Consider the following 17,637-nt stretch of genomic DNA (forward strand, 5'->3'; position numbering starts at 1 on the left):
ACGAAAAATATTTTTGTTGTAGTAGCTATATTTACCCATCATTAACAAATGTAATAATGATGAATATTCTTATTGTTATAGCTATATTTATCAACCATTAAAATAACAATAAAAGTTTCATCTTTATGATAATAAGAATTTTAATAATGAAAATTTGATTATGAATATACAATCATTGACATCAATTATGTGTAAATTACAATTATTTTAAAGTAGTCCATATGATCCACAATCATAAAAAATGAAAAGAAAAAGAAAAAAATGAAGAGTGGCTAGAAAATTGATTTTCATGATCTCATGTATGACTGGGACTCTAAGAGTCACGAGTATACATGAGTTGGGGTCATGAGATTTTACAAGTGTGTATGCCTGTGCATGGCAACATGCATGCCCTTACATCCCTTTTATGAACTTTGATTTCATTAGCAAATGGACGTGCGATAAAGCATGCATGGCCATCCATGGCTTGGATGAATTTTTGACGTCATGTATGCCCGTATGTTGATCATGTACAATTATGCATGTGACTTCTTAACCTGTGAATGATATAATTACTTGTACAATTTGATCATTTCATCATATGATATCTCTTTGAAGCCTAGGTATAGACAAAGTGTCTTCTTCAAGGCTTCTTGAATTATATAGATGGATTTCTATTAATGATCAGATATTACTGAATCAATCAGCTCAATTCCACTGTGACAACAAATTTAGTTTGTCATTGACATACGTTAGTAACCTTAACTAAGATATCAACTCTTATACTCGGAGTGGCAAATCATGAATTGATCACTATAGCTTTCATACAGATCATAATATGACCAATCACCACCTTTTTGGTAATCCATTAACTAGATTACGCTAAACTAGTCTCAAATCATACTAATCCTTATATAAGATGATATGGTGACCTCAAATCTATGGATCGCATGTACCTTCATTCATTAAGAAGATATTTTTCATAGACGCTAAAGCAATCATCCATATAAAATCCTTTTTATAGGGTCAATCCGGTGAACACATTTACAACATGCACTTATATGTTGCATCAAGTTGTCAACAAACAACTTTGACTCATGAGAATTGTCATCATCTTTCAATGAGGTTGTTCAACACTATGATAACACTATCACTATTACTCGTACCCTTGATAATAATATCATAGTTATAAACATTTTTAAGAACCACTATCTAATGTGCATATAAGATTCTCATGATAAGGTGTTGAACATTGATATCCTTATCACGGTTTAGTTATTCTAGGATAATTATCTATTTTGGATGAAATAAATATAATATTAATGTCATATTTATTAATTAAACATCAAGGATTACATCAAATATAGTTGTAAAGATTGGCTTTAGGGAACTACGCTAATAGAAATACCTAGGTATAGATAGAATGAACTAGATTAAAATTTAAGATAGTTTCGAGAGATTGAGTACCAATAAGAATTAAGTATCTCAATGAGACATGAGATTAGATGAAGCCTATGAGATATAAATGATGAGATAATAGGCTAACACAAAGGAATACCTATGACCTAGACATACCTGTAGATATAGTATAGTTAGTTAATTGGTGTCCTTAGGTGAAGATATAATTGTTAGAATTACGTGTCTATCGATTGGCTAAGACTTACTAAAACATTGAGAGTCTAACGATTAGGGTCCATAGAATGATAAGTTAGGATTGCAAGTTTGTCAATTAGCAACAAGATAAGATGACCAAGATTAAAGATACAAGAAAATGGCCATTAAATTGGATACATCGATTCCCTTAGATTTGGTTGAGATTTGATAGCTTGAGATTAAGACTGAGATTGAGATAACCTGGGTTGGTAAAGAAAAAAGGATAGATTTGATAGACAGATTGTATGATATATCATTCCTACTTTCTAAGTGTTTTTCACTCACTCCTTTGAGTTTTACCGGTGGCTAAGTTAGAGGTGATTGATTAGTAATGGAATCAAACGTGGTGGATGGACTCATCGTCCTCGTGAGATGGCCTTTAGATTTATGATATGACATGAATGAGACTTTGATTATTATAACACACATGATATTTTTGAGATTTGTTTATATTTGTTTATGTTTGGGATGATTATGAGACAGAGGTTTTTATTTTAATTAATAAAGACGTGAGGTATTTTAGAATTATTCAATTTTATTGCATGTAGATTTTAGTATACTTAATTATATATTGAGTTGATTGATACATGCACAGTTAGATTTTAGTAGTATTTTACCTCAAAAGATAAGATATTCGGGGTAAGGTGTTACATACAACTTAATAACTTCTCATTCAATTTGATTTTATTCTTCTCATAATTTGTTACTTGGATCACATAGCTTAAGACACCTATTCTCATTAAATCGTCTTGTTTCTCATAATGGCTATACCTATTCATATTCTCATAATGGACATAACTCAAGATTGTAGTCTTAGAAATAGGCATACATGGTTGATGTACAATTGTACATTATTTACCTCACATGCATATGTGTCATTGTCCTAGCGATGAACATGCATCTTCACACTGTTCGTCATTTTCAATCTCTCAAATGAATGGTCATTCCTCACCATGCATAACCATTAATTTTCTAGATTTTAATAATCAGCTCTACATCTTAATGCATGAAAATAAATGTCTAAGGCCTTAGGTCATAAATAACATCACAATCTTATAACTATCATGCCCATTTATCTTTTTTCTTATCGCATATCATTATTTTCATTCAATCCTTTTTCACATCAGTTCTTGTCATGCTTATTTATCAGTAAGTTCATACTTTTACTAGTATTGAATTTAAGCATATAATCAAAACAATACAATCACATACCATATCACCAATCATAACATGCCATTATCATTTATAAAGTTGACTAAAATGGGATGTTACACCTATTTACTTGGATTTTAAAGTGAAGTTAATCTTATGTGGCAATTCCAATGACTTTGGTGTTTTGAACAATGATGATTCAACCTCTCAAATTTCTCGAGGCGTTCTCTGTTTCTCTTAGTTTTTAGTTTGTTTATAATGATAGAAATGTGTAAACTCTCTAAAATACAAATGCATAAATTCAACATGTATTAGAATTTGAGTGGTAATTCAAGTTCTTGGAGTGTTGATGTTGTTATTGTGAACCATTTTGATGCATTTTAGTGTGTTTTGATGTTATATTAATGTTTAAATTATATGATGCTTAATGAGTAATGAGGTTGATATTGTTGAGATGAAAAAATAACATGTTTTTAGCCATTCCAAATGTCATAGACAGTCATGCATAACTGTCCTATGCTTGGAATAAGATTTTATATGCCACAATTGTTCGTTTGCACAATAATGAATGCCTGTTCATGGCTTGTAAACTTTCCTCACGATAATGGATGGACATGTATGTGTGTTGCTTATCGTTCACGATAATGGACGGACTAGATGTCAAGTATGGGTTCACGTCATCAAGGTAAAGTAAACAACTTATTCTCGATGACTAGTTTAGCATGAATTGAGTCTAAAGGCAAAATAGGAATTATGAAAAGTTTATGTTATATTCCTACTTACTAAGTGTTTATGACTCATGTTTTCCTCTTTTGTCTGTTTTATAGGAGATAATAACTAGTGATGGTTGTAATGCGAAGTTTTGACAAGCATGAGCAGTGGAGGGCTTTAATGTCATTTCATATTAATATGTATTATTTATGCTTTTAGTAAACCATGTATTTGGCTTTTTACAATGGACTACTAGTACTTTGTTTTCATGTATTAAGGACATCATTTGCACATTTTTCGCACTTGATTTTAATAAAAGGGAAATTTGATATTTTAATATTAAATATATTTTATTGTTTCCAATTTTATTCAAATGAATGCACTTATAATCAATGTTAATAATGTTTCCTTTTGGAGGATAGTACTTTTGGAGAATGGTGTTGTAAGTGATCCTTCAATACCTTTCTTAGTTTGTTCCCCTCTTAGAACAATCTCACTAGGTTGAGCCATTTATGTGACTTTAGTAGCAAATTCTAGAAAATTTCATCCTAATGACCTTTATTTATATAGACTACAAAAAGACTACCCTAAAAAGGCAAGCATTTTGATTTGGCAAAACAATGAACACTATTATAATTGGAACTTTTTAAAAACATCTAAAACATCAACATAAGCAAGATTTTACCTTGGTAGAAATGAATGCAGAAAGCTATAAAACTACTTCAAATAAAGGCTAAGGAAAACTTTTTGATTTACGTAAATACCTAACAATTCGTTTATAAACAATAGAGGAAAAAGCTAAAGAACATTTGCATTATTCAAAGTTTTGTGTCAATCATCCACTTAAGATGGAAAAGCATGACCCTTAAGGCATCTTGACTTCTTAAATGACTTAACTAGCATGCAACTCACATATGCAACACATTAATTGCTCACTACCTATTTCCATCCAACTAATTGAAATCCTCACCATCTAGTTAGTGCTTATCTTTACAAAAGAAAAATTTTTTTATAGCACTATTTGCACTATAAATCATGGAGTAAATTGTTATATGGTCAAAAATTCTCCTAAAAGTCAACTCTTGAAGCTGATTACACACAAAAACTATTAATAAATAACTAACAAATAATGAATACCATAAAAACGACCAAATAAAAATTTCAAAGTTCAAGGTTTAAGAAGGACTAACTATCTTCTATAAGCATCACAAGGAGATATTGGTGTCACAAACACCCAGACCTGAGCAATATTTGGTTTTAATAAGATATTACCTATCATTAAGGAATCAACCTCCTAAAATCAACAACAATCGATAAAATGTAGTTACCAATTGTTTTAGAAACCACCACCATATTATTGCTCTTAATTATGACATTTACTTTAATTTGACCCCCCAACATAAATATGTACAATAAGTAAGGTTTTAATAAGATATGATCATATCATAAAAAAGACAAGTAACCAACTCTCTTTAAAAAACTATCTTTCAATATACTTCAATAAACTCGGTAGGTACACAATGGATAGAGACTTTTAAAATTTTTTATGAAACCACGTAAAAAAATCATTTGATTCTTCTTTTTACAATCTGACTTTTCACCTTTTTGGATCAAATCTCACTAATTCAGTGGTTGTGTGAAGATGTGGTCAATGCCTCATGGAGTCAAGTAAAGAAAATGACTGTCAAGAGGAAATAAAGTAATTACTATTTAGGTGAAGTAGATGGAGATCAAATTTATGTGAAAAACATAACTGAAAAGATTAATTGAGTGATGAAGGACAAAGCTTTACATCTTGCAACTCAAGTTATGGTAGTGACTCTTGTTATATTAGTAGTGTTGTTGTTTCTAGGAATCTGGTTATTGATTTTCATTCATATTAGTTAGTGTTATGGTGAGAACTTTCATAGAGAGGATATACAAATGGTGAAAACTTTGACAAACGAAAACATAATATGTTAGGTGCAAATTTAGAAAGACATATCACCTTTCATTTGAAGAGTCAACATACAAGAATAAGACACCTTTTGAGCTAATCCACTAAGATGTATTTAGATCAATAAAGTAATCATCAATAAATGAATTTAGGTATAAGATAACCTTCATTGATGATTTCTACTAGTATGTATTGGTTTACTTTGTGAAAGAAAAAGTAAAGGTCATTTCCAAGTTCAAATAATTCAAGGAAAAAGTTGAAAAAGAAGTCAGGCAAAAATATAATATCAACATATAGATCATGAAGAAGAGTATACAACACATGAGTTTACAAAATGTTTACATGACTATAATATTTGTAGACAATTCTCTTATCTAAGAACACTATAACAAAATGGAGTTGTTGAAAGAAAGAATCATCACTTAACAAAGACCTGTAGAAGCATGTTACATGCAAAAAATGTCCCAGCTCGTCTTTAGGCTAAGTGTATGAAGACAACATCACATGTGATGAATAAAATACCCCAAGCAAGGCTTGACTTTATGTCATCTTTCAAGAAGTTTTGGAATCAAAGTCAATAAACTAATCCACATAAGCAACTATAAATAGAAACTAAGTGGTTTCTATGTGTATGTAAAAAAAAAAAAGTAAGTGTGTGCAAAAAATCAAAGTGTGGGTTGTTTGCGAGTGCAATGAGTGTGTGTTGTGAGTGTTTAGTAGTGTTCAAGTAAATGTTTTGTGTTAGTGAGTGTAGAGAAGTATTGCATAGTGAGTGGGTGTGGTTTTGTAATTCTTGAATATTAATAAAGTTATTGTTTAATAATGATCACTCTTGCTTAACAAAGAAATGTTCATTATGTTTATTTCTATTTATGAATTTGGAATTTTCCAAGATGTATCTATTTCAACATCAAATGATGCATGGTGAATCCTTTTGGACCTGTTTCTTGCATCCAAATCCACCACAAAACTCTCACTCCTTACAACTTGTTGTGCAAGGTCATAAATAAGCTTATGCATTTTAAAACTTATGGCATTGCCCCATTGATCATACTCTACATCCTAAAAGAAAAATCGCCTCAATAGCTCTATGAAATATTGGTCACTAATTTTCTCGAGATTTTGGATTTTGTTTGATGACTGAATAAACCTTTGTGCCATCTAGAGATTCACTAGCATCTGTTTATTGATTTCATGATCTTTCAAAAACAATAAATAATAAGCAAAGCATGAATGGACATTCATGCCTTGCATGAACTGTTGTTTGTCATACACATTTTTTCAACGTGACACTTATCAATCTTAGCTGACTCGATAAGCAATGCACGAGCATCTCTATTCTATGCATGATTGTTCAACATCTTAAAATCACAACACTTAATTTTATTGTTCTAACTTAGCTACAAACACATTCAACACATAAATACATTAAAATAACGAAATTGCCTTCGAAACATACCTATAGGTGTTATAGAAATAATGTTTTTATAAAGATCTTTTTAATTCTAGCAAGAATATGCAATCTAAATAGGTTAACATTTAAGTTCAAAATTTTGATTTTATCAAAAATAATCAACCCTCTAAATCAAAAGGTGAACCTAATTTGGGTCCAATCTAATTTGTGCTCCAAAACATAAAGATATGGGCTTGAATTAGCAATCATCACAAAGTCAAGATCAACTTATATTAGAAAATGACAATGCAACTAACCTTTCAAACTATCAATTGGTTAGAGATAGAATTAGAAGGAATACAAGGCTTCCTTCTAGGTATGCATAGGCTAACTTAATCTCATATGCATTTCAAATCAGACATGTAATTGAAATGAATGAACCTCTTAACTATAGTTAAGCTTGTCTAAGTATGAATACGATTGAATGGCTTAAGGCCATGGTAACTAAAATGATTTCTTTATAGAAAAATCATAACTGGTCTCTTGTTAATAGACTGGTTTATCATATAGTTATAAGGTGTAAATGATTTTTCAAAAGAGAACTAGGTATTCCAAGTATTAAAAATGCTATTTTATGGTGCATTTGGTTCAAGTAATTTTATATTATCAAAAATAAAAAATTATTACAAAGATAGATTACTTTAAAGATTACTAGATATAAATTATTATTTTGTTTGATGAAAATTGGTAGAAATAATAAGTATAAATAATTATTGTGTTTAGCTAGATGTAATAACAAAATACTAAGATATTATTTTACTTAAATATCATTGAGTAGAAATATTCTAGAATATTTTTAATGTTACTGGTTATATTAATTAAAAGTAAAGGTATTTTAGTCCTAAAAAATTAGTAAGAATAAATTGTAACAAAATCAATATTACCTTGGTAATCTTTTAATACTTAAGGTGTAGGTAGTAATTAGATTATCACTTATATTATTAGCAACATTACCATTAATAATAGAAGATTATTGAAATTTTTAATTACTTAAAAACTAAACAAGGTAATACAAGTAATAAAAAGATAGATTACCAAGGTAATATTTGATTACTCATAACCAAAATGCCCCCTTAAAGTCAGAGTAGTTACAAAAGGCTTCTCTAAAGTAAAAGGTATTGACTATCATGAAGTTTTTTCTACCGGTGTTAAAAATTCTTCTGTAACACCTATGTTTTATGTTGTAGTTTCACATGATATGGAACTAGAACAAATAGGTGTAATAATTACCTTTTTACATGAAAATCTAGAATAACAAATTTATATGGAATAACTTAAGGGTTTGTTAAATGAGGTTCAAAAGATAAGGTATATTTATTTCATAAATCTCTTTATGGTCTAAAACAATCACCTAGACAATGGTATAAAATATTTGATTATTATATTTTGTTAATTGGTTTTCTAAATGCATTTTTCATCATTGTATGTATTTTTCAAAAACTGTTAAGGCTAGGTTCATTGAGCTGTTAATATATGTTGATATGCTTATCTCTTCAAAAGACATGAATGATTTACAAAGGTTGAAAAAACTGTTGAAAATTGAATTTGAAATGAAAGATTTGGGAATAACTAAAAAAATTATTAGAATGGACATTAAAAGAGATAGGGCTAAAGGAATTTTAACATTATCTTAGTTTGGATATGTTAAGAAAATATTAAAACAATATCAGATGTTGGATGCTAAATTTGTTAACATACCTATGGGAGCTTATTTCAAATTGAGATTTATCTTACATGATCTATCACCTACTAAATTTGAATTTATGAAGAACGTTCCTTATTCAAATTGTAGTGGGTAGTTTGATGTTTGCTATGATAGGATATGTACCTGATATTACTTTTGTAATCAATCTGGTGAGTAGATTTATTATTAAACATGCTAAAGAACATTTGAATGCATCTAAATGCTTGTGATGTTGGCTTGAAATACTATGCTAATAATGTTAATAAAACTAAATGGTCACTATTATTCTAACTATGCTTCATATTTAGATAAAAGGAGATCTTTGATAGGAAGCACTTTCACCTTTGGTGGAAATTTTGTGAGTAGGAAAAGTTGCTTACAACATATTGTTGCTCTATCAACGATAGAGGTAGCTTATGTAGCCTTAATAGGGGCCATTAAAGAAGTTTTATGGCTTAAAGGAATTACTAATGAGTTTGGTTTGAATGGCATCATACCTATTGTGCTTTGTGAATCACAGAGTGTTATACATCTTTCAAGGAACAATTCTTTTGCATTGTAGGATAATGCACATTTATGCCAAGGTATATATTGTGAGAGACATTTTGTCTAATGGATAAGTCAAAATGGAGAAGATAACATTCAAATAAAATCCATTTGATTTAGTAAGATTGTGTCTATGAGTAAGTTTAAAGTAGTCATAGATTTACTCAATGTTAGTAGTATCTAGTTTATTGTTGAGTTTACAAAAGTGTATTCTCAAGTTGATATTCATGTGTTAGTTTTTAACATGGTATAGACTTGGCCATTGTTCATGAACTGGCAGTTTTGGTTCATAATCACTGGTTCACAATTTAAAAAATAAGAACTCCTAAACTGAAATTGTTATACGTTGATTTGTAACTGGTTCAGAACTAGCATTAAATCTTCAGTTTTGGTTTATAGCCTCGATTCGGAACTGACATTGAACTATCAATTCCGATTCATTGCCCCAATTTATTTTTTAATTAATAATTATAATAATTAAAAAATAAAAAATAAAAAAAAGGATTAGACTTAACTTTTCAATTAAGTCTTTTATGTATTCTCTTAGGGTTTAAAAAAATGAAAGTCTACGTAGTTCTCTTACTTTCGCATACCTGATAGTTGGTGGTACTCCTTTGCCTTATCATTCACCACCGCTTTCTTCACTACTAGTTCCCATCATCAAACTATCCATAGTTAAATCAAGGGGTTTTTTATTGAAGTCCACTTTTATGTCTTGTTGGCGTAATTTGGCTCTTGTCCAATTGTCCATGCAATAGATTCAAGAGACAAACTTGATCGTCTCTCATCCAATATATTGTCCCCTTGTCTAAAAGTTTATTCCACTGCAACAGTAGATAGCGATGCTGCTAGAACTTATTCAGCAATAACTATTAATGTTAAAAATGTTGATACATGTCGACTCCATCATTCTAGAATTAGAAAGTCTTTACCTATATTGCTATCATCAAAGTCAGAAGTAGTTATTAAATAAATTTCAAGCTTTAAGGTAGAGTCTGATGTTCCTCTTAATCTTTTACCTCTTTGTATCATAATACGATCATCATAACTAATATTTTAGGTTTATGCTGAGGTAATAAGTAGTAGAAAGAAAGAAAAACCACTTTGGTTACTATAAACTAATGAATATTTAACATAAATTTTTTTAATTAAATTTATAATGGTAACTATAGTTAATGGAATATTAACTTCATTCTTATCATCTAATTGCATGCATTTATAATATAATGTTAAAAAATTTGTAACACCATCTAATTTAAACCTAAGATAAAAAAAAAAAATCAACAAGAAAAAAATTCTAGAATTTCTTTATAGTAATTTAACTATTTTGTTTTCATTAAAAAATAGCTTCTTTTAAAATAACATCTTTTTTAGTCTCTTGTAAAACCCCAATAATATTAAGGGCTTCATTTAAAAACAACTGAGAAATGGGATAATAAATCTCACTAAAAATATAAGTTGTATTATTAAAATTTCTTAAAACATTTAAAATTGTCTTACAAATATCCTAATGTTAAGGATATAGTATAATTTGTAACACATTTTATGAAATAAATGTACACAATAATCCTCTATAATCAAAAGACTTGTTAAATAATTCATATGTTAAATGCCAATGAGTCATCATATTTTTAGGAAATCTTTTTAATCTTCTATTATGTATTTTACAAAATTTACCCCATTTTTTCATTGTTTAAGGATGTATCCATAAAAATGAAATTGTTGATTTTATTGGATTAATAAAATTATTAAGATATGTTAAACCATCTTGTACACATAAATTTTACACATGACATGCACATCTAATATGAAAAAATGTACCACCTAAATTGGGCTTGCAAATTTTGTTAAATCAGTAATTTAGGTCATATTTGTAGTTGTATTATCAAATGAAATTGAAAAAATCTTAAAAACTAATCTATATTCTTTTAATTATTCTATAAATATTATCAGTTATATGTCATCATCAAACATCCTAAATACTAAATTTTTTTAATTAAAATTTATTATCTATCCAACAACAAGTTATATCGGTATAAGAGTGAACTTGTCAACAGTGACTCTAAATATCACTACATAAAGTCATACATCTATCTAAATTTGTAAATAACTGAATTAATTTTTTTTGTTTTTTATATAAACGTAATAATGATATTTTTAAAATGTTTTTAGGAATAGTTTTATATGCAAGATTTAATGTAGCTTTATAATAATTATTAAAACCTAAATTTTCACTAAAACTAAATGCTAAGTGATCTATTGCTATCATTTTTGTAAATTCTTCTTTACTTTTATTATTATTATAAATAAATAGAAATTTATGTGAATAACCATATCCGATTATTTGTGTTTGGCCTCTATTTTGCCCAATTTTTTCTGCATGTTTAGACTTAAATGCCTTTTAAATGCCTCATATCCACCTATTTGCTTAAATTTATAAATTTGCTTACAATAATTGTCACATTCTTTTTCTATTTTCTTGAAATAAATTTTGAAAATATTAGAGGTAAGAATTTTTGCGGTTGTTGTTCCATCTCCACTTGTTGTTACTGTTACTCCATCTGCACATATTGACTTCCGCTTTCTCTATTGAAAAATCTTTCACAAATTGATCTTCATCCACATTTGATGTGTATGAATATTGACTAAATCTCTTATTACATGAAAAATTTTCACTACTTGTCTTTTTTGATAATAAATAAAATAAATTATATAACTAATTATGAAAGATAATGGGAAAAATAATAATAATAGATAATAAATAAAATTAATTATAGAGATAAATTATATAATTAGTTATAAAATTATATAATAGAAAGATAATAATAATTAAATTATAAAAATTAAAATTGGAATTGATAAAAATAAAGAGAAAATTTAATTAAATTTAAGAGAATTTGATAGAAAGATTGAGAGATTATTGGGAATTGAGAGAATGAGAATAAATAGATGAGAGAGTTAAAAGATTAAATGAGTATTTATAAGTAAAATTTTATATAAAAAAATTTAAAAAAACTAATAGGCTTAACTGCCATATATTTTGCAAAGGCTATAGAGTAGTCGTTGCAAAATTTCCAAGGAACTGTTACGGTCCTTGCAAGTTTATACTTTTTTTAATTAAAAAATAAAAAATTTTAATCATTTTCATTTAAAATTAATAAATTTTTTAATTAAATTATTGAACCACCAATTCATAAATCTGTGAATCGGCAGTTAAAACTTGTCAAGAATCAATAGTTCGACGATTCAAAAAAAAGGAAAGCTTGAACCGAACTGTTATAATCTAGTTTCAGTTCTGGTTCCAATTTTACATGGGCTGGTTCTAACACATGGCCAAGACTAACAAGGTAGAGTTTTGTTATGTGCCTTAAACTATCATTAAGGGCAGTTTGGTAATCAAGGTCCAAGGATTGAATAGCCTTTTTAATATCATAATAGGGATAGTTTGGTCATTCCAAAAGTTAGATATTTTAACCCTTGGTATATAAACCGGGGTCATTCAGTTACTCAAGTTCATTTGATTGAATTCTCTTTTTTTTTTTTGTACTTTCATATTTCTTTGGGTGCTTTGTTAGGTTTCAATTTTTTTATCTCTGAGCTCTTCGGTTAGGCACTGTTCAATAAGAAATTTGTGTTGATATTTGCGTATTTTTCTATTCTTATTACTTAGATTCACATATCTGTGTAATTTTAAAGAGTTGTTCAATCATACCTTGTATATTGACATTACACTAGTGAATTGATTACAGGAGCGCATCTTTCTTTGAATGTAGAATTTCATTTAGTTTCCTATTAAAATAATTAGGAACACTAAACATACGCTAAAAGATTGCTTTTGTTTTTGTAAAAATTAGTATTGCTATTTTGATTATTATAGTACATAACAATAATAATATTAATAATATTTCTTTTTTATTTTTAATTTAAAATAAACGCAAGACCAAAACAGGGTGCAAAAGCTTCTTGGTTTTTTGAGACTAATGTAGAAAGAGGATTGCTTGCTTCAATTGAAAGAAATAACACATTAATAATATAAAAACGTCCACTTTAGAGGACTTGATTAACTTAAAAGTCTCCCATTTTATTAGTTGGTATGAGAGCATTTAGGGGACGTTTGGTTTAGGTAATGTTTTATTACCAAAATAGAAAGATTACCTTGAAGATAGATTACTTATAAAATTACTAGGTATAAATGATTACTATGTTTGATAAAATTTGATAGGTATAAATAATTATTGTGTTTGATTAAAGATAATAAAATATTGTTAGTAAATTATTTTACTTAAATGCCCTTGAATATAATTATTTTTAAATTTTTTTATATTATTTGTCATATCAATTAAAAATAAATTTATTTTTGTCTCAAAAAATTAATAAATAATAATATAATTATAATAAAATCAAGATTACCTCGTTAATCTTTAAATACCTAAAGTGAAGGTGGTAATCAGATTACCACCTATATTATCTGTCACGTCAGCATTGATAATAGAAAATTTTTGTAATATTTTATTACTGACAAACCAAACAAAAAAATAAAAGATAGATTACCAAAGTGATCTTAAAAAACCCAAACCAAACGCCCCCTTATAATAAATTAATTTGTAGGAGACAGTTCGATCAATAGAATATTATAAAAAGGGCCAACTTACTTCACCTTTCAATTTTATAATGTTCTCAAATGCATACTTTTTCTTCGTTAAGTTTTACTTTTGGGCCACCTTTCTTTCAAGCTGGTGCTAGTGCCCCATGGAATCAAGTTCAGGAGACTACTAACAGGAAGAGATAATATAATTATAAGAAAATGAAATGATTAATAGCACCTGGATTCACTTAAAATATGTTATTGTGCTTAAATTAAGGAGATATTCCACTATTCTTTGCTAATAACTGGATCCACTTTCTCTCCAAAGTTCCTCTACCTTTGATCGGATTTTACCTACTTCCATTACTTTTATTTTTGCCCACTCTTTTCAGTTGGATCAAAACCACATGGAATTTCTTTAGAATCTAGTTTCTCTATTGGACTTAACCCATTTGCATTTCTTTTATTTGGGAACTGATTTTTTGAACCCCTATCTTTGAATCTTTAACCATTATATTCTATTTTGAAATGGATTAAATAGTATTAAGAAAATCAGCAACGGTTCTTAATTCTTACACAAATTGAAATTTTTTAACGATTTACGTAAATAATACAGGTTGGTTGTAATCAAAATGTGTGAACACAATTACATTAATAGTTAGTTGAGTTACGATTTCATATAACCATGTAGCAGAAAATAAAACAAACTATAATAAATGTAAAAGGGTCAGTACCGTTTAATATGTTTCAATTATAACGCTAACCTACATTCACAAAATCCAATAAATTCAAATCCATTGTAAATAAAAAATTTGTCACAGCACAAATAATTTTTCAACAAAAAACAAGCAAACAGAACTGCAAAATTAAATTCAGTTGACAAACGTTATACAAATCTTAAGGGAGTCACAAGTATCCCATTCATTTCTTTAAGCTTTTAACTTAGACGAAGATGCTTAGGATCCCATTGAACAACAAACCAAAATTTTTTCAACTGAGTGAGGTTGAAATCCTTTTAACCTTAGATCTTTGTCTTTCTTCACTATTTATAGAGAGATGTTACCTGTCAAAATTAAGAACTCAAGAGAAATTATCATAATAGAATACTGAAATTTAAAGAACCTTTGAGTAAACTTATAAAGAGCATATATTGTGAACCAATTACCCTTGATTGTTGACACTTGTGAAACTAGAGTATGATTCACTTATCCCATCTGTACCAAAATTAAAATAAGTATATTGTGTATCAAGTGTTGTACTTAACTAATTTTTTCCAAATGTTAAATAGATAATATATTAAAATTGTAATCATAAAGTGTTCAATAGACTAAATGTTCACTAAGACGAAATCTTATTGGTTTTTCGAGAATATCTATAATTCCGCCATTGGCAAACCGATGAACAAAGCTATTCTAAGGAAGCGACTTGTTAAAAAGTTTTTCATATATCAGATACACAATTTTAGCCATGCACCTTTCATTTTAGCAAACATTTGCAAGAACCTACGTTTGAAAATCCAAACATTCACACTAGTCATGTTAAAAATACCATCAACAATATAATAAGCCAAACATTTATTAGAACCTGCACTTCATTAATCTTGTAAAGCATTAGTTCAAAAAAAGCCATGGAAAGAATCAAACAACATATATACCTTGTGTCCTTTATCATATGAAAAATAGTTCAACCATGCAGTTAAAAAACACAATAAATATAGTTTCTAAATCAACGTAACAAAAAGTTCAAAGGTCATCTTCAGTCTTTAGTTTTGCATGCTCCCCCTGAATTTCTATGATACGGTCTCCTTCCATGGATCCACGGCCACGACCTCGACCTTACATCTGATTTCTTTGCTTGCAAGCTATGTTTGAACAAGGAAGTTAAATAGAGCAACGAAAATAAACAGTAAAGTTGAAGTGAAGAAATAGTCATGCCTTCATTCATTTTCAGAAGCCTTTATATAGGCGTACAAGAGAAGTTTAAGCCAACTAACACTGCAGAAACATACCCCACTAACAGTATTGCAACAAAAAATACTCCACCTAATTAAAGCAAGGAAATAACTGCCCACTAATGAAGAAACATGGGCCACGAAATGCTAAGAAATTTGAGGCATGAGGCACAGGAAAATAACTACCAGTAATGAAGAGAAAGTGACCATGAACTGTCGAAAAAAAAGGAGACACCACGTTTCACTAAAAACTGGAACAACTCCTCCCCTCTTTGAAAGAGCCTTGTCCTCAAGGCACTGAAAAAGCTGGGTAATCTATGATAAAGGTCCGATGAGCAATCCAAGAACTTTTAAATGGATCATAGCCACTCCATTGCACAAGTAGTTCTTGATTTCGACCTCAGCCACGCACTGCCAAAATGGCTTCTGATTGCTTCAAGTCTTTGGAAACTTCAAGGCTAATATCAAGAAGATCAGGTGTGAGTCCTATGGACAATGGGCCTTCATGTCGCTTAAGTACTGACACAAGAAAAATTGGATGAATGTGGCTACTTAGTGGAAGTTCTAACTCATATGCGACCTTGCTAATCTTTTGGATTACCTTGAACGGGCTATAGAAGCGGACAACAAGTTTGGTAGAGGATCGTCGTTGCACCAAGGTTTGCTGATATGGTTGAAGCTTAACATTTACTAAGTCGCAAACTTCAAATTCTCGTTCTACATGGCTATGATCATAGATTTGTTTCATTCAATTTTGCACTTATTGAAGGTGACGTTGCAACTGTTAAATAAACTAAGCTGCCTTATGAATACAGAGGAGGAGCGGAAGAGAAGAATAAAGAAGATAACAAGAACCCTTTTTTTATATATATTTTTTAGGTACAAACATATATATATATATAGAGACAAGTAGAGCTAAGTACATCAAGGCCATACTTCACTACCTAACATTGACAGCATAATCCTTAAATCATGGATTATCACTCTTTTTCAACAAAAACTATCATTTCAACAAAACAATAAAACTAACACTTCATTTAGCAAAAAAGACCTTGACTTTTCACCTAAGCATTTAGGAAATCAACTCAACCTCATGACATTACTCCTCCTTGAGTTGTTTCCCAAATACTCCTAGCATCTCCCTTAGTCTTTCGAACTTGGATTTCTGCAAAGCTTTAGTCATAATATCTGCTATCTGTTCTTCAGACCTGCAATGCTCTACATGAACTTCCTTCTCTACCGCCAATTGCCTCAAAACATGGAACTTCACCTTTATATGCTTGGATTTTTCGTGAAGCACTAGATTTTGAGCCATATATATGGCTGACTTGTTATCAACTTTGATCACTGTGGCATTGGAAGGAAGCATGTTCAAATCAGTAAGAAGCTTCCTCAACCAAACTGCATGATTTACAGCATTTGCTGCAGCAATATACTCAGCTTCAGCTGAGGATTGAGCAACAACTTCTTGCTTCTTGGGACTCCAAGAAAAAACTTTATTTCCCAATGTGAACATATAACCTGAAGTACTTTTATAATCATCCACGCAACCAGCCCAATCACTGTTTGAAAAACCAAGCAAACAACCATTTTCAGCTAATTTAAACCACAAACCATGATCAGTTGTTCCTTTAACATATCTAAGCACCCTTTTAGCAATGCCAAAATGTGATTGTCTTGGAGAATGCATGTATCTTGATAAAACACTTACTGCAAACATCAAATCAGGCCTAGTGTTTGTCAAGTATAGGAGACTTCCAATCAAACTTCTATAGGTTGTTTGATCAGCTTTTTCATCATTATTTGATTCTGAAATCTTCTCATTGTACATTAAGGGAGTAGTCACTAGTTTGCATCCTTCCATTCTGAATTTCTTAAGTAAATTCAGGGCATACTTTTGCTGAGTTATAAAGGTGCCTTCTTGAGATTGTTCAATCTCCATTCCCAGGAAATACTTCATTTTCCCTAAGTCTGTCATTTCGAACAT

Source organism: Mangifera indica, chromosome 11 (genome assembly GCF_011075055.1).
Source record: "Mangifera indica cultivar Alphonso chromosome 11, CATAS_Mindica_2.1, whole genome shotgun sequence".
Classification (NCBI taxonomy): Eukaryota; Viridiplantae; Streptophyta; class Magnoliopsida; order Sapindales; family Anacardiaceae; genus Mangifera; species Mangifera indica.